Source organism: Macaca thibetana, chromosome 9 (assembly GCF_024542745.1).
Source record: "Macaca thibetana thibetana isolate TM-01 chromosome 9, ASM2454274v1, whole genome shotgun sequence".
Lineage (NCBI taxonomy): Eukaryota > Metazoa > Chordata > Mammalia > Primates > Cercopithecidae > Macaca > Macaca thibetana.
In genome coordinates, this window is record NC_065586.1 from 53108702 (window position 1) to 53132239 (window position 23538).

Here is a 23538-nt window from a genome sequence, read left to right on the forward strand (position 1 = left end):
AGGCAGAACAACTCAAAGCAGGAAGCAGGCGACAGGGCTTCCAGGTTATAGGTAAATTTAAACATTTTCTGGTTGCCAACTGGTTGAGTTTGTCTAAAGACCTGGGATGACAGGAAACATTCAGGTTAAAATAAAAGATTGTGGAGACCAAAGTTCTTTCGAAGTGTTATAGTGGCTGCCCTAGAGAAAATAGATGACAAATGTTTCCTATTCAGATCTTTATAAGGTGCTAGACTCTTAATCTCTTTAGGACTGAGAGGGCCTGGAAGAAAAAGATCTAGTTATGTTAATAGAGATTCTTACAGCTGTAAATTTTTCCCCACAAAGGACAGCTTTGCAGGGCCATTTTAAGATATGGCAAAGAAACATGTTTTAGGGTAAAATATTTTGATTTTCCTCCTTGTCTCTTAAGGTTATGCCAGAGTCAGGTTGGACAGTGAGTCACAATGTATAAGGTTAAATAAAACCCATCTGATGAGAATTTATGGTTTGTAGGGCACGATTCCCCAGACCCCTTAGGTAGGAATTTGGGCAAGATAGCTTAGTCCTCATTTTCCTGGAAGTCCTTTTTTTTCCCCACTATCTTTTTACCATGAACTGTTTTAAATGTTTACAAAAGTAGACCTATCATTTCATCCGTAAGTATTGTTTCAATATGTATCTGGAAAAGATGATTACTCTTTTGAAGACAAATCTGGAATTTCACAATCACACCCAAAACAATTCACACAACTTCCTTAGCATAAACACATACAATCAGTGTTCCGATTTTTCCAAATGTCTTATCAGGATTTTTTCAACAGTTTGTTTGAAACAAAAATCAACTTTGTGGATGCCTCTTAAATCTCTCTTAATTTGTAGATTTCCTCCATTTCTCTTTTGTCCTTGGATTTTCTGTGCGTTTTGTTTTTGTAGTTTGGTTTTCTTTCTTTCCTTTAAAAACCAGCCATTTGTCATGTAGAGTTTCCTATACTCTAGATTTTGCTGATTGCATCCCTGTTGCATCATTAACATGTTCCTTTGTCCCCTGCATTTCCTGAAAATTGGTGTTTATTTTGATCAGAACATACATAAATGTCTGGTTATCTCTCTTTTTTGTGATATTATCACCATTTATAAGCATTGTCTGACTCTACCTGGATTATATCTTTAGAGCCTGAAAATAGTCTAATTCTATCATTCTTGGCTTATCAGCTGAAATTCTTCTACATAGAGAAGCTACCCCTACTCAACCCATTATTCAAAGAAAGAAATTGTATAAGAAAGCAGAATAGACCAGGCGCAGTGGATCACGCCTATAATCCCAACACTTTCAGAGACCGAGGCAGGCAGATCATTTCAAGTCAGGAGTTTGAGACCAGCCTGGCCAACATGGCAAAACCCTGTCCCTACCAAAAATACAAAAATTAGCCAGGTGCGATGATGCACACCTATAATCCCCAGCTACTCGGGAGGCTGAGGCAGGAGAATCACTTGAACCTGGGAGACAGAGGTTGCAGTGAGCTGAATTCACACCACTGTACTCCAGCCTGGGTGACAGAGCGAGACTCCATCTTAAAAAAAAAAAAGGCAGGCTAAATATTTAATATGTTCAATGTATTTCCTAGATTTTAAAATAATGATTCTCTAGCATTCTCCAAAAATAATTGATGAGGTTTTTTATTATGTGTTATCATTATGAACACTTGCATTGAAACCCATTCAAAGTGTTTTAATTCATTGCAATTATTATCATTCTGGAAGACCAATACGTCCCATCTTTGGCCTCTGGGAGGTTCTTTAGGTGGTCTCCCAAGTCCCTTAACCCCTCTCTAGTGGTATTTAATAGCTTCTTTGCTATCTAGTGTAACAAGTCATTTTAAGCTCTTCTTGATTCATAGTTAGAATCAGCCAATTCTCCAAGAAGACTTGGTCCATCTTAGTGGCAAATGGCATTAGAGATCACAATTTTCATGCTGGGGATGCTCACAGCCACTAAACTGGCCACTACCTCTCAGTCTCTTAGTCGACTGAGAAGAAAATTTTTAAGGTAAAATACAGTTCACACTGACAATTCAAATTCAGAGTTACGGTTTTCATTTAACCTCATCCATCTTACATCTTTTCCTCCTTTCAACCATGCCGAAACCCTCAATTCTCAATGTCAACAACATAATCACTCATTTGATTCATTTCCATGATACACCCACAACAGTCTCAGAATATCAGTGTCAACACTACTACCACCAACAGGCATTCTGAATAAAATTGAAGATATTTAGCTTCTTCTTGTCCTTTGGGAATAACCCACTGGAGATGTCAAAACACTGTGTTTTAGTGTCACTTGGAATATTTCCTTTCTGCATGGTTATGCCAACAACTGGATACACAGCTTGATTTGTTTCATTTTTCTGAAAGTCTTTTTTTGAGCTTAATTTACTTTCTTACCATCTCATCTGTTGACTTTACATCTAATTCCTTTATCTCCTTTTCTTTGCCTTTTTTTTTTTTTTTTTTTTTTTTGAGACAGAGTCTTGCTCTGTCACCCAGGCTGGGGTGCAGTGGTACGATCTTGGCTCACTGCAACCTCCACCTCCCAGGTTCATGCAATTCTCCTGCCTCAGTCTCCCAAGTAGCTGGGATTACAGGTGCCCACCACTACGTCCAGCTAATTTTTTGTTTTTTTTTTTGTATTTTTAGTAGAGATGGGGTTTCACCACGTTGGCCAGGCTGGTTTCAAACTCCTGACCTCAAGTGATCCACCCGCCTTGGCCTCCCAAAGTGCTAGGATTACAGACATAAACCACCACACCCAGCCTCTTTGCCTACTCCTGACTCATGAAGGCCATGCTTTCCAAAATGCACATGCCAGGTAAATATTCTTATGTGCTTCAATTAGAAATAATTTTTGCTTCAGGATTCTTTGGAAGGCCTCATTCTGTTTCTCATTTTGTGTTTTCTGCTATTTCATCCTTAAACATGGCTCTTTCTAGCTAAGCCTGGAATTTGTTAATAGGGTGGATGGCTTACCTTACCAATGCAGTTATGGGATTAATCATTATAATTGATAATAATATATTCATTGAGGCCTTACTAGGTACTAACAACCAAATACTCTGAATTGAGAACTATCTTAATCTCCCTAACAGGCCTATGACATAGAGGTTGCAATCTCTATTTTCGAAATGAGAACTCCAAGATGCAGAATATCTTATCCAAGAGAGCACAGCCAGAAAGTGTCATAGCCAGGAAGAATACCTTCTCAGAGTTAAAGCTAAAAGGAAGACTGATGTTCACCTCCAACTCCAAATTCCAGTATCTAATACAAGTTTATTTACTACTCGTCTGATGAACCAAAATGGTCTGACATCACTAAGGGTGACAGGTGTCTGAGTTATCGGCAATGAATCTGTTCAGGTCTGTAGCAACCTCAATTTTTGCCTCCTCAGAAGAAAGAATTCAACTGAGGGGCAGAGGAAGAGACTGAAGCAAGTTTAAGAGCAAGAGTGAAAGTTAAGTAAAAAGCTTTAGAGCAGGAATGAAAAGTACACTTGGAAGAGAGCCAAGTGGACATCTTGGAGGACGAGTGCTCTGTTTGACCTTGGACTTTGGGTTTTATATGCTGGCATACTCCCAGCTTCTTGCATCCCTTTTCCCTTGATTCTTCCCTTGGGGTGAGCTGCCCGCATACATGGTGGCCTACTAGCACCTGGGAGCTGAACATGTGCAGTGTGTTTACAAGAGTTGTATGTATGCTCACTGAAGGTATTCTTCCCTTTTCCAGTGGAATGTCCCTGGAAGGTCATACTCCACAATTTTGCCTTTTTTTTTTTTTTTTTTTTTGAGACAGCATCTCACTGTCACCCAGGTTGGAGTGCAATGGCATGATCTCGGCTCACTGCAACCTCCACCTCCCGGGTTCAAGCAATTCTCTGCCTCAGCCTCTGAAGTAGCTGGGATTACAGGTGCCCACCACCACACCCTGGCTAATTTTTGTATTTTTGGTAGAGACGGGGTTTCACCATCTTGGCCAGGCTGGTCTTGAACCCCTGACCTTGTGATCCACCCACCTCGGCCTCCCAAAGTGCTGGGATTACAGGCATGAGCCACTGTGCCCAGCCCATGTTGCGTCTTAATGCACATGCTTGAGCCCATTCACCCAACTCCTGAGATCTTATGAGGAAGCTGCTGATCATCAGTTTCAGGTGTTTCCTATCTATTGGGAGACTGACTTTCCCTGACACTGGCTGCAACCTATTAGAGAGGCAGTGTGACAACTGCCTGACCATGACCTGATGGTGGCTTGACTTTCCTGGTGGGGTGTGGGGTCCCTCTCCTGCCCTGTTACTGTCTGACTAGCTACCCACTGTAACTGAGAAAAAGATTCTCCCTTGACCAAATGCAATTTATAAAAACCTTTAAACCACTGTCTACCCCCAGCATTCCCTGTTCCCAGGGTTCAGCTTTTCTCCATCATTTTTAATAACAGTCCCTAAGATCCAATCCACAACAGCCAGTCCCTCCATGTGGTTGTATATAAGAGTTGTGGACTCTAAATGAAACAGAAGAGATCCTATGGAAGTGCCTGTTTCCTGGTTGGGACAGACTCTGTCTCTGACCCGTGGGGAGAGGGGTAGTTGTTCTTCCTACCTTTTCCCGAGCAAATGGCACCACTCCTTTCAGAGAGGATGGTCGACAGAACCATGCCACCAAAGAAGCTAAAAATTCTGGGTTAGTTTTGGTGTAGATTAATACTAGATTACCAAACAATGTTATAAGTCACCTGTATTGATAAGAAAAAGAGAGGTCACAGTCAGGCGCAGTGGCTCACGCCTGTAATCCCAGCATTTTGGGAGGCCAAGGTGGGTGGATCACCTGAGGTCAGGAGCTTGAGACTAGCCTGGCCAACATGGTGAAACCCTGTCTCCACTAAATATACAAAAATTAGCCAGGCATGGTGGTAGATGCCTGTAATCCCAGCTACTTAGGAGGCTGAGGTAGAAGAATTGCTTGAACCTGGGAGACGGAGGTTGCAGTGAGCTGAGATCATGCCATTAAATTCCAGCCTGGGTCACAAGAGCAAAACTCCGTCTCAAAAAAAGAGAAAAAAAAAAAAAAAAGAAAGAAAGAAAGAAAAAAGAGAGGTCATGAGACAAGGGGTCAATCTTTCATCATAACTATAGTTAGAAAATTTCTCCCAAATATTGTTTTCAGAAACAGGAACATAGTCAATTACATTATTTGGGGGGAAATTTCCTAACTACAGTTTTTGTATTTCTTTAGTATTCACACAGCAATTGGGAGAAAACTCTTTCAAGTGCTGATTGCCTGAGGCCATCTTAAAGTGGAAGTCCTTTATACGTTAAATAATTTAATCTTCACAACAAACCAATAAAGCAAAGGTTAATGTCCCCAGTTGTCAAGTAAGGAAACTATGACTTAGAAAATTGGCCAGGGTCACATGGTAGAAGCTGAATTCCAAGACTCTTTCTACTACTCCACCCTACCAAGAAGCAACCTTTTGTCTAGGAGGAAAGCTCTCCATTAGGAATATATATTTTCACCCTCCAGGGAATATATTGATTCCTGATATTCAGAAGATGTCCCTGATATTAGGAGGCACATTAGATGCCTGTGGGAAGAGCCCTAAGTACTCGAAAAAATGCAAATCCTCGGCCAGGTGCGGTGGCTCATCCCTGTAATCCCAGCACTTTGGGAGGCCAAGGTGGGCAAATCACAAGGTCAGGAGTTAGAGTCCAGCCTGGCCAACATGGTGAAAACCCATCTCTACTAAAAATACAAAAAATTAGCTGGGCATACTGGTGGGCACCTGTAATCCCAACTACTCGGGAGGCTGAGGAAGGAAAATTGCTGGAACCCAGGAGGCAGAGGTTGCAGTAAGCCGAGATTGTGCCACTGCACTCCAGCCCAGGCAACAGAGTGAGACTCCATCTCAAAAGAAAAGAATGCAAATCTTCATTGCCTTGTGTGGACAACAGCCCAAGGGCCAAGGTCCTCGTGGGCTGGTGGCCTTGCTAGGGCTCCAGTCAAGGACTCCTGACTCCTCTACCTCTCTTCCCCCTAGAGTTCAGGTTACCACTCACCTGACTCACATCCTTAATTCCTCAGCAGAAACTTCTCATAGCTTTAACTTCTTTTCAATCAGGTCAAATAAAAATGTTTTTAATTAACTGCCTTGGTTTTTATGCCTTACACCCAGCTGCTTTTTGCAATCTGGCAGGTCCCATCTGTTGGTTTTTCAGCAGGCTGCTTCTGCATTCATTGCTTCTTTCCCATGATTTTACTGAGCAACCCCTGGATGCCCAGAACGTTATCCTGGGTGCTGTGGCAATACAACATGTAAGGAGCTATGGTCCAGAAGTGGAGGCAACACATCGTGAGAGCACTCTGTAGAGTCTGATGAGGATAACAGCTGTGGTGTGTGCAAATACAGGAGGGGATGAGGACCATGCTGCAAGGAATCAAGAAATGCTCCACAGACGAGGTGGCTTTGAGCCTTAAAGGGTAAACTGACCAAATGAAGAAGAGATTATTTTGTAAAAGATGAAGAACAACAGAAACCTTCTCAATGTTAACAAAAGAGAGGAAGAAATAAAATTCAATGCCTGTGTAATGAATTTTAAAAATTGGAGTTAAACTTTCTCTTGGAGACTGCAAATACCCTCTACCAGGCCTGAATAACTGCATGTATACATTAGTGTTTAGTGCTAATTCCCAAAATCTGACCAGCACCAAGTTAAGACCGTCATCAGGGAAGGGAGCTTTAAGGATGGTTTGAGTGACAGAACCCACTTCGTTATCAAGACATTTTGTGAGGAGGAAATTTGGCAGTCGACCAAGAGGTGGAGGAGAGATGAAAAGGGAGCCCAGGACAAGCCAATATCTGCTCAGGCCCCCTGAGGAGGCAAGGGTGGAAAGAAGGCAGCCCAGGTGTCCTTCCGTGGAAGCCATTTCTCAAGTGTCTTCCACAGACTAGTCCAGCAGCCTAGAGCCCAGCGTCGAGCCCAACTCCCCAAATCCCAAATGAATTGCCGCCCATTAGCTGCCTCTTCCAGACCAAGACAATAATGACACACCTGTGGTACTGGCCTCCTCATGGAAGACTAAGGAGAACCTCGAGCTGAAACTGATGAGGAGAAGAAAGTGTGTCATCTGTTAGTTTCCCAATGCCACCCAAACAACGCATACATTGTGTCTTTTAAAAAACACACACTTTTATTACCTCAAGGTTTCTGTAGCTCAAAGTCCAGCATACTGTGGCTGGATTCTTTGCTCAGGGTCTCACAAGGTCAAAATCAAGGCGCTGGCCAACTTAGGACCTTATCTGGAGGCTCTGAGGGAGAATCCACTTCCAGCCTTATTCAACTTGTTGGCAGAATTCAGTTCCTTGTGGTTGTAGGAGTAAGGTTGCCATTTCCTTGACACCTGGTCCCTTCGATCAAGCCAACATGTCATGTTGAATGCTTCCTGAACGTTGAATCTGACTTCCTCTTCTTCCTCTGCTTTTAAGGGCTTGCATGATTACACAGGGTCTACCTAGACGATCCATGATAATCTTCCCATCTTAAAGTCTCTGATTAGTCATTTTAATTCCATTTGGAAAGTCTCTTTTACCCTGTAAGGTAACATATTTGTGGGTGTTGTATCTCACCGAATTCAGTGTCTCAGGAATTTGGTGGAATCCTCTTAGGGACAATGAGTCTACCTACCTTGCCATCCTTCTCTCCTTGAGTGTCCATCACCTCACTACCTAATCTTATAAAAAGTCAGTGCCAAAGTTGCTTATCAGCTTAAGGAGATTTGGGGTTCAGACAATGGGGTTTTCTAAATATACAATCATGTCATCTGCAAACAGGGACAATTTGACTTCTTCTTTTCCTAACTGAATACCCTTGATTTCTTTCTCTTGCCTGATTGCCCTAGCCAGAACTTCCAACATTATGTTGAATAGGAGTGGTGAGAGAGGGCATCCCTGTCTTGTGCCAGTTTTCAAAGGGAATGCTTCCAGGTTTTGCCCATTCAGTATGATATTGGCTGTGGGTTTGTCATAAATAGCTCTCATTATTTTGAGATACATTCCATCAATACCAAATTTATTGAGAGTTTTTAGCATGAAAGGCTGTTGAATTTTGTCAAAGGCCTTTTCTGCATCTATTGAGATAATCATGCATTTTTTGTCTTTGGTTCTGTTTATATGCTGGATTACATTTATTGATTTGTGTATGTTGAACCAGCTTTTGCATCCCAGGGATGAAGCCCATCTGATCATGGTGGATAAGCTTTTTGATGTGCTGCTGGATTCGGTTTGCCAGTATTTTATTGAGGATTTTTGCATCTATGTTGATTAGGGATATTGGTCTAAAATTCTCTTTTTTGTTGTTGTATCTCTGTCAGGCCTTGCAAAGTCTCAGGATACAAAATCAATGTGCAAAAATCACAAGCATTCTTATACACCAGTAACAGACAAACAGAGAGCGAAATCATGAATGAACTCCCATTCACAACAGCTTCAAAGAAAATAAAATACCTAGGAATCCAACTTACAAGGGATGTACAGGACCTCTTCAAGGAGAACTACAAACCACTGCTCAGTGAAATCAAAGAGGACACAAACAAATGGAAGAACATAACATGCTCATGGATAGGAAGAATCAATATTGTGAAAATGGCCATACTGCCTGAGGTAATTTATAGATTCAATGCCATCCTCATTAAGCTACCAATGACTTTCTTCACAGAATTGGAAAAAACTGCTTTAAAGTTCATATGGAACCAAAAAAGACCCTGCATTGCCAAGACAATCCTAAGCCAAAAGAACAAAGCTGGAGGCATCACACTACCTGACTTCAAACTATACTACGAGGCTACAGTAACCAAAACAGCATGGTACTGGTACCAAAACAGAGATATAGACCAATGGAACAGAACAGAGGCCTCAGAAATAATACCACACATCTACAGCCATCTGATCTTTGACAAACCTGACAAAAACAAGAAATGGGGAAAGGATTCCCTATTTAATAAATGGTGCTGAGAAAATTGGCTAGCCATAAGTAGAAAGCTGAAACTGGATCCTTTCCATACTCCTTATACAAAAATTAATTCAAGATGGATTATAGACTTAAATGCTAGACCTAAAACCATAAAAACCCTAGAACAAAACCTAGGTAATACCATTCAGGACATAGGTATGGGCAAGGACTTCATGTCTAAAACATCAAAAGCAACGGCAACAAAAGCCAAAATTGACAAATGGGATCTAGTTAAACTAAAGAGCTTCTGCACAGCAAAAGAAACTACCATCAGAGTGAACAGGCAACCTACAGAATGGGAGAAAATTTTTGCAATCTACTCATCTGATAAAGGGCTCATATCCAGAACCTGTAAAGAACTCAATCAAATTTACAAGAAAGAAACAAACAACCCCATCAAAAAGTGGGCGAAGGATATGAACAGACACTTCTCAAAAGAAGACATTCATACAGCCAACAGACACATGAAAAAATGCTCATCATCACCTAGCCATCAGAGAAATGCAAATCAAAACCACAATGAGATACCATCTCCCACTAGTTAGAATGGCAATCATTAAAAAATCAGGAAACAACAGGTGCTGGAGAGGATGTGGAGAAATAGGAACACTTTTACACTGTTGGTGGGACTGTAAACTAGTTCAACCATTGTGGAAAACAGTGTGGCAATTCCTCAAGGATCTAGAACTAGAAATACCACATGACCCAGCCATCCCATTACTGGGGATATACCCAAAGGATTATAAGTCATGCTGCTATAAAGACACATGCACACGTATGTTTATTGCGGCACTATTCACAATAGCAAAGACTTGGAATCAACCCAAATGTCCATCAGTGATAGACTGGATTAAGAAAATGTGTCACATATACACCATGGAATACTATGCAGCCATAAAAAAGGATGAGTTCGTGTCCTTTGTAGGGACATGGATGAAGCTGGAAACCATCATTCCCAGCAAACTATCGCAAGAACAGAAAACCAAACACCACATGTTCTCACTCATAGGTGGGAATTGAACAATGAGATCACTTGGACACAAGAAGGGGAACATCACACACCAGGTCCTATTGTGGGGAGGGGGTAGGGGGGAGGGATAGCACTAGGAGATATACCTAATGTAAATGACGAGTTAATGGGTGCAGCACACCAACATGGCACATGTATACATATGTAACAAACCTGCACGTTGTGCACATGTACCCTAGAACTTAAATTATAATAATAATAATAATAATAACAATAAAAAAGTCAGTGCCAAGAAACTTCAGAACAAGACATGCCTTGACATTCAAGGAATGTTCACCTTAGTTGGAGAATTCAAAACAAGACATAGTGAATAATCACACTAATCATCCCAACCTGCATCTCTATGACCCTTTAGAGTTCATATTAATCTACCAGTATTCTCTAATGCCATGCGCTTTTCCCCTGCCCTGCTTTATGCTTTTCCAGAACCCTGGAAAAGCCAGTCTCTCCAATCTTGTCCTGCTACTTCCTCCAGAAAGACCTCCTGGCTCTGACCACTTGATATGAATGTGGCTCTCCTGAAAGTTCTCCTGGCAGTGTGCCCAGTGTAAGCACTTCTTACACTCACTCTGAGCCATGACATGTTGTTGGCGTGCCTGTCTCCCCCACAGTCAATGTACAGAAAGCCTTCATGGCTCACCCACTCTCTGAACTTGGCAGTTAATTATGCTATTGAAGCTAGCACTGCATGGAGACATGAGCATTCTGCAAGTCACCCTCAAATATCTGAACCTTCTCAGGCATAGCAGGAAGAATAGAATTCAGATCTGATCAAGACCTCCCTTGGTGTCTGCACTTTTCTCAATGGTATTCATGTAGGTGGAAAAAATGTATAAGCAGAAGCAGGATCTACATGGTCCTTGGAAAAGGAAATGCCAAAGCCAAGTTGGAGACCCTGAATTGGGCTAGTTCTGTCATAGTTTTCCATGTTGAATAAGATATTACTCAAGAATCCCTACGTCATTGCCTGAGTCCAGGACTGAAGTTCTCTGATGAAGAATTCAGCCTCCCAGATGTTTTGTTGAAGGAAAAGTAACTGTGCCATTGTAAATAAACACATCAATAATCTAAGTTACACATCACTCCCCTGTGAGATTTGTTCATGGAAATAAGTCCTTGAGAACCTTAGAAGAAGAAGAAAAAAAAAAAAAAAACCCTAGCTGCCCTGACCTGGCAGTCAGACTTGAAGGCCTACACATCAAAGAACTGGATCTGAGAAGGACTACACATCAAAGAACTGGCTGACCCATCCACCTGCCTGACAGCAATGGGTCTTCTTCCCTCTATCCAAAATGCATGTGGATGATCATAACAGAAAATGGGACCTGCATGTCTTCCAAACACCAAGAGTATGTTGGGGAAGGGCTCTGCAGCTGGGGTTTCAAGGGGCCTAAGATTACCCCCAAACATCTCTGCCTTCCTTTCAGGAGGTAGAATCTGAGCTTTATCCCTCACTAGGCCTGTGACTGCTTTGACCAGTAAAATATGGAGAAGCACCATCCTGACATTTGCAAGCCTAGACACTGAGAAAGCCTGACCACTTCTAATTCTTCCTCTTGGAGCCCCAGGCTGACCATGTGAAAAGTCTAGCATAGAGAAAGAGGTCAATGTGGAGAAGCCCCAGAGGTCCAGATGCCACATGGAGCAGCACAAGTATCCAGCACCATCTTCAAAGTGCAAAGGAACTGGCCTGCTGAACCCCAGTCAACCCAAGAGTCATGGTTGTTGTTTAAACCACTAAGTTTTGGGGGTGATTCTTGAGGCAGACATAGTTCATCAAAAGCCCATCCAAGGCCGGGCGTGGTAGCTCATGCCTGTAATGCCAGCACTTTGGGAGGCCAAGGTGGGCAAATCACAAGGTCAGGAGATCGAGACCATCCTGGCTAACACGGTGAAACCCCGTCTCTACTAAAAATACAAAAAATTAGCCAAGCATGGTGGCCGGCGCCTGTAGTCCCAGCTACTTGGGAGGCTGAGGCAGGAGAATGGAATGAACCCAGGAGGCGGAGCTTCCAGTGAGTGGAGATTGTGCCACTACACTCCAGCCTGGGCAACAGAGGGACACTCCATCTCAAAAAACAAAAAAAAAACAGAGCCCATCCAAGGCCATCCCCCTTCTATACACGAGACTAACAAGTATTTACTGAGTTCGGTTAGTTCGAAGCCTTACTCTCTAGATCTCATTGGATTCTATCAACAGTCTCCTGTATGAGGCCTGTTATAAAAGTGATATGGTTTGGCTTTGTGTCCCCACCCAAATCTCACCTTGAATTGTAATAATCCCCACATGTTGTGGAAGGGACCCAGTGGGAGGTAACCGAATCATGGGGGTGGGTTTTTCCCATGCTGTTCTCAAGGTAGTGAATAAGTCTCATGACATCTGATGGTTTTATAAAGGAGAGTTCCCCCATACCTACTCTCTTGCCTGCCACCATGTAAGACATGACTTTCTCCTCCTTTGCCTTCTGACATGACTGTGAGGCTTCCCCAGGCATTGTGGAACTGTGAGTTCATTAAACCTCTTTTTCTTTATAAATTACCCAGTCTCATGTATGTCTTTTTTAACAGCCTAAGAACTGACTAGTACAAAAGATAAGAATCAAATTGGTATTGGTCAAACAACTTGCCCACATTGCATAGCCAGTTAGAAGGAAATAGAACTAAATATATCTCAAACACGAATGCCTGTGTTGTTTCTCCAGTGGCCTGGCCCAGCCCTGATGCTTCTCTCAGGCTCACTGTCTGGTCTGGCACAAAATGCTCTTATGAATATTCAGTATTGTATTATACACTAAAAGATCTTCTCAGAACAGACACCAAAAAAAGTCACAAATGCAAGGACAGCTTCTCCTACTCTGTAGACCACATAGCTTCTAACGCAGCACTGAGCACACAGTGGGAACCTAATAAACGCCTGCTGTTTAAAACACAAATCCATTGATTACAATAAAAACACAGCGGATTGAAAATTTTCAGAAATGTGACTTGCACCAAGATTTGTCTCTTGCGAGTTTGCTCTGGTCAACATTTTTGCAGAGGCTTGGTGTGGAAAGAACTATTTCCACGTATTTCATAGATTAATCTAATTGAGTCTCTGATGAATAAAATGAGTAGTTGTGAAAATGTATTCACCTTCCAAAATCTCCTGGAAGAGGAGCCGTCAGATCACAGGCCCAGATCACCCTTCCCATGCTAGTTTTGCCCTGAAGCAAATAGCCTGAGACTGGGGCTGCATATCCCTAGCTATTTAATTAAATTGACAGTCAGTTATTTTTTTCTTAATCAATGCTGTGGTTATGTCCGTTTCAAAGCCTGTCATCCCTCTTCCAGCTTGGCAGGGTAAGAAAAAGCACAGCACAGCCAATTCATATAAAAATACTTCTGTGACATATGTCCCCAAGTGGGACAGAAGATAAAAGTTCCAATCTCCTTCTACCGTGAACTTCATCTGGGGTCTGGAGTAAATCAAGACTAAAGTGTACATATTTATTAAGCGCTTGCTGTGAGTGAAACACTCTGCTTGCTAAGTATTAGTGGAAATGGCAATAATAAAAACATCTAGTATATATTGTGCTTATTAGACTGGAAAATACTCTCTCACACAAACTCAGTCTTCGTAACTTTTCAGAGAAACAAATACACTGATCACTGTTTTGTGGAAAATGGAGGCTGTAGAAGGCTATGTGATATGCCCACGGTTACTGAGCCAGTATTTCATGGCTCCAAGACTTTCGGAGGACATTGTGATTCCAAGTTTATTATTCTTTCCAGGATGTGATGAATTGGCAGATGAACAATGTGTAATAGAATCAATATAGTGGGGATGGAACAGCATGTCATCTGGGGTACTGGTTAGGCTTCTGGGATATGAGCGGGATTTGGAATACTGGCCCCGAGTGTGTCTGAGAGCAGAGGGCACAGGGCTTCTTCGTAGACAGAGACCTCCCTCCTGTCTGCAGAGCAGGCTGGAACGTCCTTGAGGCTTTCACCTCCCCTGGGCACTGCATCCTTACAGTAAGCAAGGGGATGCTGTGGTTATCCCCGTGGTGCAGAGGAAGACCTAGACCTGTGTACAGGTCATCCAAAGTTGCCCAGGCTACTGCCACTCCAGCAGCTGCCTCCCAAGCCATGCGGCTATATGCTGGGTTTTTAAAAAAAAGTCTCAAGGACTTAGTGATGCAGCCATGTTAAACATATTCTCCATTTCCCTGCAGACCTCTCCCCCAAAGCATACTGCCTCTTACATCTGGGCAATAGTGTCTAATGGGAAGAGCAATAGCTGTAGGTTCAGGGAACCTGGATTCAATTCCTGAGTGGCCGTTTTAAAACACTGCTGTAAATTCTTTGACACTCATCCTACTGAAAGATGGGGTCTGCGTGTCTCCTATCTTTGAAATGGGACCAACTGGTGACTGACTGTCTTAACCAATAGAGTTAGGAGGAAGGCGATACTCCTAACTTGGTGGCCCTCTAGTCAGGTGGTACTCCTAAAGGTGGCTTGCTAGGTCAGGAGAGGCCTCGCAGCTCCTGCCTTGGTCCTCAGGATGCTTGGTCTCTGATGGTCCCACCATGTGGGGATAAGCCCACGTTTGCATATAGAGGCCACATGTAGGTGCTCTGGGCAACAGTCCAAGCTGAATCCAGCCTTCCAAACATCCCACTTCAGGGATCAGCCCCCACTCAGGTCACCTATAATCATGGGAGTACTTGTTGGCACAGAGACCATCCTCACTGTGCCCTCCCCAGACTCCTAACCCGCAGAATCTGTGAGCATAATAAAATGATAGTGACTTTTATGTCACTAAGTTTTGAAATGGTTTGTTACACAGCAAAGAAGACTTTGCCGTAGAACATCTTGCTTCCAGGTATCAACTGCGTTTTAAATTCAAGAGCCCCTTCTTTTTTTAGAAAAAAAAAAAAAAAAAAAATCCTGCTTCACATGATGCCGTCAAAACTAAATGACACAGAGAATGTGGATCACTAGGCACAGTGCACAGCACAGGGCTGGCCCCTACAAGTGTGAGTTTCCAAGCAAGCTGAGAAAGGGACTTCAGCTTGTCCTGAAAAGTGTGGCACATTTCCCACCTTGTCAGGTAACCTCCCTCACACTCTCCCAGGGCTCAGACTGCATGGGTTAGGCCTTCCCCGCCCACCTCCTCTCAGCAGATTGCCTGGTGGGATGAGAGGCAGCCATGGCAGAGAGGATTGTTTTCATGTCTGACATCCGCTGCCCTCTGGACAGTCTGATCTTGTCAACTGTGGGAGGCAATTGTGGGAGGCAGCTCCATGTAGCAGCCTTGGCCGAAGCCCGCTGGACTCCCACAGCGACTCAGCACAGAGTAGATGCCCATTCATTATCATCACCAAGTAGGGGGGCTTTAGCACCTCCTCAGCCAGCACTTCTCTCCACATTGAATTCTGCATGAGTCTCATGATCAAAGTTCAAGTGTGACAGGCACATGTATACACAGAGAGGCTCGGAGCTAAGGAAATAATTCTCTGTATGGGTCTCTTTCTTTCTGAGGACCAGCACAAGGATAGTCCTTTCAAGACGAGAGGAGATTCCAAGCATGCTAGGAGGTGATAATTAACTTCCTGCCCCCCACAGGTCTGGGCCTGCGAGAGGACAAGAGGGAAGGACAGTCCCCTCTCCCTACATGACCAGATGGAACCCTGCCACACACGCTTTAAGAAGGCCTAGCTTGCAACTCATGAATGCACTGTGCATGCTCCCCACACACAAGTCTCTTACTCTTACAAAACTGTGCATGTTTGCTTCCAGACTAAAACTCAGATGTAAAACTAAATCACAGAAACCATTTTACTAAGAAAAAACATTTAAAGATTAGTTAATACAATACAGCCATCTCATAAATAACACCTCTATAGGAATGTCATAAATATCTGGGTGCAATTATTCCCATTTTCGAATCTGAGAAGATAGGGATCCCTGAAAGACAGTGAGTCATATGTCAAAACCATCAAAATTCAGAGCAGAAAAGATCATAAGAGCATGTATGGTCCATTTCCTACTGTTCTTACTGCCAATGAGGAAACAGACTCTGGCCTGCAAGAGATAACCAAGCCTCAAAATATATGGAAACAATGTTTTAGACAAGATTCTTTCCATTGTCATGTTCCTGGCCATGTGTGGCTTTGAAACGACTCTAGAAGTTTTGGCCAAATATTCAGACACCTAGAGCTTTGTAGAGAGCTCTATTCAATGGTACATTTTTCTGATGGTCTAATCAACAACAACAACAAAGACAATTTCAGAAAATCAGTGCTCTGATGGGCATATAAAGGGTGACGTTATAGAGGGTACCAGGGCAAGGTAAGTTTAGGGATGCTATAGATAACAGTCAAGAAAGGTTTATCTGATTTCTGAGCTCTCGTGAGACTTGGCCTTCTTCCTAGGCTGGCATTTAGGAAGAAGACGGCCATGTTCAGTTCAAGCACCAAGATCATGAAGCCCAATGGCAAGAAGCCAGACAAGTTCAAGTCCAGCATCTCCAGGATCTTCTGGAGCTGAAGATGAACTTGGATCTCAAGGCTCAGCTCAGGGAGCTGAATATAACAGCAGCCAAGAAACCTGAAGTTGATGATGGTCACAAAGCTTATTATAATCATTGTTCCCGTTCCTCAGCTGAAATCTTTCCAGAAAAATCCAAGTCCAGATAGTACATGAATTGGAGAAAAAGTTCGGTGGGAAGCATGCTGTCTTTATTGCTCAGAGGAGAAGTCTGCCTATGCCGACTTGAAAAAACAATACAAAAAAATAAGCAAAAGTGTCCCAGGAGCTGCACCCTAATAGCCACGCATGATGCAATCCTTGAAGACTTGGTCTTCCCAAGTGAAATTGGGGGCAAAAGAATCTGCGTGAAACTGGCTAGCATTCAGCTCAGGAAGGTTCCTTTGGACAAAGCACAGCAGAACCATGTGGGGCACAAGGTTGAAACCTTTTCTGGTGTCTATAAGGGAGTTCCTGGGCAAAAATGTTAATTTTAAATTTCCAGAGTTTCCATTATAAACAAAAATGACTAAATAAAGTATATTCACATTTAGAAGAAGAAAGGTTTATCTGAAGAAAGGATATTTGAGCAAATCTGCAGAATGAGACAGACCTAAACATGTGAAGAACTCTCCATGCAAAGGGAGCTGCCAGTGCTGAAGGCCTGAGACAGGGAAGAGCCAGTGCTCATGAACAGGGGGAGGGTGGTTTGATACCAGGACGTGGGTAAGCTGGGCCAGATCTTGTAAATTCTCGTAGGCCACAGTAAGATGTTTGGACCTCATTCCCAGTGCAGTGGGAAGTTGTTGAAGTCTAAGTGATGTGGCCTTATTCACAGAATGCCAGCTACAGAGTGGAAAATGTTCAGAAAGATGCAAGGCCAGGTAGGTGCAGAGAAATCAGTGAAGAAGGCCACACAGTAGTCCCAGAAACAGAGGCGGCTTGGACCAGAGTAGTATCCATGGCAACGAAGAGGCAGCCGTGCTCTGCCGGATATTGACCACCGTCAGCACCCACTGAGGAAAGACAAAGCCTGTCTACCCCCTGTCTAGCAGGAAGGGAGCAAAGGCTGCCCCTCCAGCATCCCCAACAGATGCAATTCAGGTCAGCATGGAGGAGGCCCACTCCCCACTGAGGCAGCCCATCTAGGGACAACCATGGGGCTTTTCCATTTAGCCAAAATCAAATGCCAGCAATTATTCATGTTCTATTCATCTACCTTATTGATGTGCAACCCACTCGAGAGTGGCCAAGTAGTAGTAACCAATATAATACTGACTTCTTCAGCCAAGGACCAGATGCAGTCATTCACTGATATTTCATGGGGTGGTGGCACGTGGACTGTCATGGAAGCCTGGGTTCTGCTCAAACAGGTCTGTTTTCAGTCCCATCTTAATCACACAGTTGCCCTCGCTGAGAGAGAATCTCCCCCATCACCCTGTGGAGTAAAGAAGGCACTATCCCCAGAATCTAGCAGCAGAATTGCCTGGTGGGTGGACAAAGAAACCATGCATGTTCAAAGACACACCAAGGAGCAAGGTAGTTGTCGTGAGGCCGGCTCATGAGTGAGTGTGTGAGCAGAAAGGGCCTCCCTCCAAAGCCGGAATGTGGGCAAGAACACAAACTCTGGGTGAAATGACATACAGAGTCAGGGCATCTTCCATAAATCATAAAGACCCACAGGCAGCAAAGGTCCAGACCAGTGTCGTCACCACAGGCCAAGAGCCACATGGATGACACACTGCAACTTGGATAACCTGAAAACAGAAGTGCTGCTGGACCTGAAGGAACACTGCTCAGTCAGCCACGCCTGTCTGATGGTTTTCCCCCTGCCTGGGTGAGCAAGAATTAGAGGCTGGCTTCAAATCTCTTCCAGCCTTATCGATTGCCATCAAAATGGCAATAGCAGCTGCTTTTCCTCTCAACGTATGCAGAGTCCTAACACCACAAGATATAAAAATATGGTTGCCCTTTGAGGGTAAGCCACCACACACACTATAACAAGCCATGTGGGAACAAACCAGGCAATTTTGATCAGAGAATATGCAAACCGCCAAACCCTCCCCAAGGTGCCCTGGGCACAGCCTCAAGGAGAAGCAGCAGTGATTGTAGTTTCCTGAGCAGAAGCCTAGTGGTTTGTGTTGTTCCCACTTTGGAGAAGTCCTGTGAGCAGGGGGGGATGAAAACTCGGTGCATTCATGATCAAAGGTGGAAGTAGTGAGCACCCAGGCCAGGCCGGGGGAGGCTGTCCTGACCCACACTCACACCCTCCCTGGTGGAGTCGCATCCCACTGGAGGTGGCGATGAGGGACTGTGGCTCACTTAGTCAAATGCCATGTCTCACCTCGGGGTAATTCAAGACTTCCCAAGAAATGATGAAGGCAGTGTCTTCACACAGTGTTCAAGTGTACCACTTAGAAAAACAGAAACACACATCATAAACAGTGGTGAAAAGAAACCTGTAAGCATGCAGCGATGCAGAGACCCACTGTCAGCAGCTGCTGGGGAGAATCAGTCCTCTGTGAGGACCTCCGTCGGTACCTGCCTTGTGTCAAGGGTCTGGGAATCACATCGGGAGAATCCTCTGTACCCAGGGCTCTGTTGTCCATCTCAGGTGTAATTTTGAGCAGTGACATTGCAGGGAGGAAATATGATGTCCCCAGAGTGGCTAATTTATCACGTAGCACGACCTACTGACAGCTTCAGCCATGTGAAATCTATGGCAAAACATAACCGAAGCGGAGGTTTTTTAATGTAACATTAACCACGTGGAAAATTTCTGAAAAGAGCTAAAAGAAATGACCAGCATAGACAAGTCTTTTGAAACTGGTGGGTTCAAGGAATGAGTAGAATGTCACTGCACTGCGATCTGTGGAAATTAGACATTCAGAGGAAAGAAACTTTTCATCTGCAATGTGGAATGAGATACTTGTCATTCCAAAGCCACCTCCCAGCACCAAGGACTTACAATACCTTCTCCTGTTTATTCCCTCTGGCCGCTCTCTCTCCAGGACCATAAGCTCTTTGAAGAAAGCTTCTTGTCTTATTCATTCTTTCCAGCTTCTAGAGCAAGTGCTTGATAAACACTTGCTAACTTGAAGCAGATTCTGGTAATAAAACTGCCCTAACTTCATCCACAGGAACTTCCAGGCCTCTTCCTGAGAGCCCTTAATGTTTCCAGGAGGAGCTGCAACCTCTTCAAGGGTGGGAAGACAGACCAGCTAGAAAACCCTGAACTTATTGCAGAAGACGGTGTCGCTGGAGGAGCCCAGCTCTGAGCCAGGTGCCACGCAGCGGGGCGGCAGAACATACCAAGTCGACTAAGCACGTAGCAAGTCGACTCTAATCCTGGTCAAGGACCCACCACTCACCACCCACCTGGCTCAGCTATGTTGTTTCATGATGTGACACCTCAGTGTCTCTCTCTCTCTCAAGTGGGTAGATAAAAAGCTCATTCCTTCCACAAAAGGTCTGCCAAAGACAGCAACATACAGGATTTCAAGCACTATGCAGAAGATAAAACACAGGTTTTGCTCCTGGCCCCACGTTTTTTGGCAAGACAACTGGTCTCCGGCACACTACTTTCACCTAAGAGAGGGTCTTTCCTCTTCTACTCCTCCATAAATCTATAGATATGGAAAACATACCTATTTTTTAGGTGATATCTTGTGTATTTTTTAAGTTGTTTTACGCACATTATAGAAACCCTTCCCGGCCGGGCGCGGTGGCTCAAGCCTGTAATCCCAGCACTTTGGGAGGCCGAGATGGGCGGATCACGAGGTCAGGAGATCGAGACCATCCTGGCTAACACGGTGAAACCCCGTCTCTACTAAAAAATACAAAAAACTAGCCGGGCGAGGTGGCGGGCGCCTGTAGTCCCAGCTTCTCAGGAGGCTGAGGCAGGAGAATGGCATGAACCCGGGAGGCGGAGCTTGCAGTGAGCTGAGATCCGGCCACTGCACTCCAGCCTGGGCGACAGAGCGAGACTCCGTCTCAAAAAAAAAAAAAGAAAGAAAGAAAGAAACCCTTCCCATTTAACACCTGAAAAAAAACTGGGTTTGCAAAATTTCCTGATAAAATGTGTATAATTAAATGCACTTGTGAACACTGTGATTACGGTACTGAGGCAAGATGATTTCCCCACTATTTCAATAACAGTTGGAAATAATTAAGTACTTCCTACAACATGGAAATGTACAGTTTTGTATCTCAAAATACTAGTACTTTAACAGACTGAAACAGTTGTTGCCCGTTGGAGCTTACTACATGTGTTAAATTATTATTCTTCTGATTATCATGCCATGATTATAATGCATTCCATTTAGGACTGTAGATTGTATTTGCTGAGCAGTTCTAGATAATTTTTTACTTATCCACTCAGTGGTTCTTACACAGCACCTGAGCAAAAAGTTAAAGACAAAATGTAAGCTTTTCATCTAAATAGACTTAATTTTCAATACTCAAAGCTAAGCCTTATTCTGCCTGAACAGAGCTGGCAAGGTTTAATTCCTTTTGTCACAATCTCCCTGGATAATAATTCCTTAATTGCTTCTTAGATGGAAATATTAATCATGGGCGGCCTTTAATAAGACCAAAATTATGGTGTTTCTTATCCCCAAAGGTTAATGGGGAAAAAAAATGATTCTTCTCTTCCTTTCTTCTCTGTCCTGATACACAGATTGTGTGGCACTAATCAGTTTTCCCCTTTAAATTATATTTAAGCTAATGTGTCATTTATCCTCAGAGATTCTGAGTTCCTTGAGGAAGGAAATTGTGTCTGATTTATGTGTGAATTTGCCACAGAATCTAGATCCAATAACTGACACAACCTGATTGCATACAAACACAACTGATTTATGTCAACTTGGGAGATGACCTTGACAATTGTGTCACTGCACCTGCTTGACAAGTGTGATGGTTGTTCAGTTGCCTGGCTGTTCGACAGACTGGTTTGAAGGACAGGGTGGCTTAAAAGTTAATTATTCTCTAATAGTAATTAAACCTCAACCTTGTGATTGATTCTGTGCTCAGCACTGTTTCCTGCCCTCCCTCAACTTACAGTACGTTGGGAGAAGTTACATTATAAAAAAGACAAATTGACAAAACAAACTACAAAGCACTGTAACAGTAGAAACAATATGTCTGTCCTACGGATCCCGCCCAGAGTGGCCCTCTTACTTTGACAAGTGTGTGGAGAGTTTACATTCATTGTGACAGTGTAATGGTGTAAGAAACCCCTTTGTAGCACTATTCAATTTGTGTAGATGCTTAAGACCTCTGGTGGAAAAAAAATTGTTCTCAGAGAAGAGAGAATCAATTTGCATAAATGAGGGGTCAACTGGTCTCCCAACCTCGGAAAGTGAGGCAGGTGCCACACACACGGAGCTTTCAGACAGAACCACTTCCGGGGTTCTGGGGGTAAACATGGCAAGTAGAAGTTTGATTTGCTCTTAGGTTTGTTGAAGAGAAAGGGTAGGATTTTTGCAGTATATGTTGCAGGGATTTCAATGAAAGAGAGGAAACAGCTTGGAATAAGCTGATTTAGAGAACTATCTAGATGAGACGATCAATGTGGGCTGCAGGGCAGGGAATAGGCCCTATATCACAAAAGTGTAAGATCAAGATAGAAGAATAAGCAGCTAAAAAGAAAACAAAAACAAGCCAAGAGACAGACAGTGTGCATGTGTGGGTGGGTGGGTGCATGGGTGTTAAAATTTAAGATTCAACAAATATAGAAAGGAAAGAAATTGCCAAAATTTTGTGTTGGTTATAAATTTGGAAAAAATAGTAACTTTGAGTTTCTCCTTAAATCATATTCTAAATAAATTTCTTCATGTATTACAGAGCTACAAATTAAGATATTAAATTCCAATTATAGAAAAATAAGACTGTAAAATTGAATATCAAGTATGTAAATTTAGAATAGAAGAAATCACAAAGAATAGATCATCAGATTTAATTACATATAATTAAAGCTTTTGCATAGCTGAAGAAACCAAAATAAAAAGGCAGATGAGAAAAAAATGCTTCTGTAAATATACCTTCAGAGAAAAAGAGGAGGTAATGATTTCATTCTGCGAGGAACAAAGGAACATCAATTTAAAAAGAAAAACAATTAAAGAGCAGATGAATAAGTAAACTATTCTCAACAAATGAAAGATTATTATCATTATTATATTATTCTAATTATTATTAAATAACATTTAACAATGATTACTGCCTGGAATTATGCTAAGTGTTGCATATATATCACTCTGAGTTCTTCTTGTAAAAACTACCTGATAATGGATTCAATTCCCAACAAATGATCAAAATTAAAAACCAGGTATGAAAAGTTGTGATAAAAGATTAGTGGTGATTAATCTATTTAAATATGGAACTAAAACTAACCAATTGTGGAATTTAAACTAGAATGTGCTGCCGAGCGCTGTGACTCACAGCTGTAATCCCAGCACTTCGGGAGGCCAAGGCAGGCAGATTGCTTGAGGTCAGGAGTTCGAGACCAGCCTAACCAACATGGCAAAATCCCGTCTCTACTAAAAATACAAAAATTAGCTGGGCGTGTTGGCACAAGTCTGTAATCCCAGCAATTTGGAAGGCAGGTGGATCACTTGAGGCCAGGAGTTTGAGACCAATCTGGCCAATATGGTGAAACCCTATCTCTACTAAAAATGCAAAAATTAGCTGGGCGTGTTGGCATAAGCCTGTAATCCCCGCACTCTTGGGGGTAGGCCAAGGCGGGTGGATCACTTTAGCCAGGAGTTTGAGACCAGCCTGGCCAATATGGTAAAACCCCATCTCCACTAAAAATACAGAAATTAGCTGGGTGTGGTGGCAAATGCCTGTAATCTCAGCTACTCTGGAGGCTGAGGCAGGAAAATCGTTTGAACTTGGGAGGTGGAGGTTGTAGTGAGCCAATAGCACGCCACTGCACTCCAGCCTGGGTGACAGAGCAAGACTCTGTC

The 23538-nt window shown here is 43.1% G+C and overlaps 1 pseudogene; it reads left to right on the plus strand.

Moving 5' to 3' along the window:
• Window positions 1–16504: 16504 nt before the first annotated feature.
• Window positions 16505–17092, plus strand: LOC126962465 (40S ribosomal protein S7-like; annotated as a pseudogene).
• Window positions 17093–23538: the final 6446 nt, after the last annotated feature.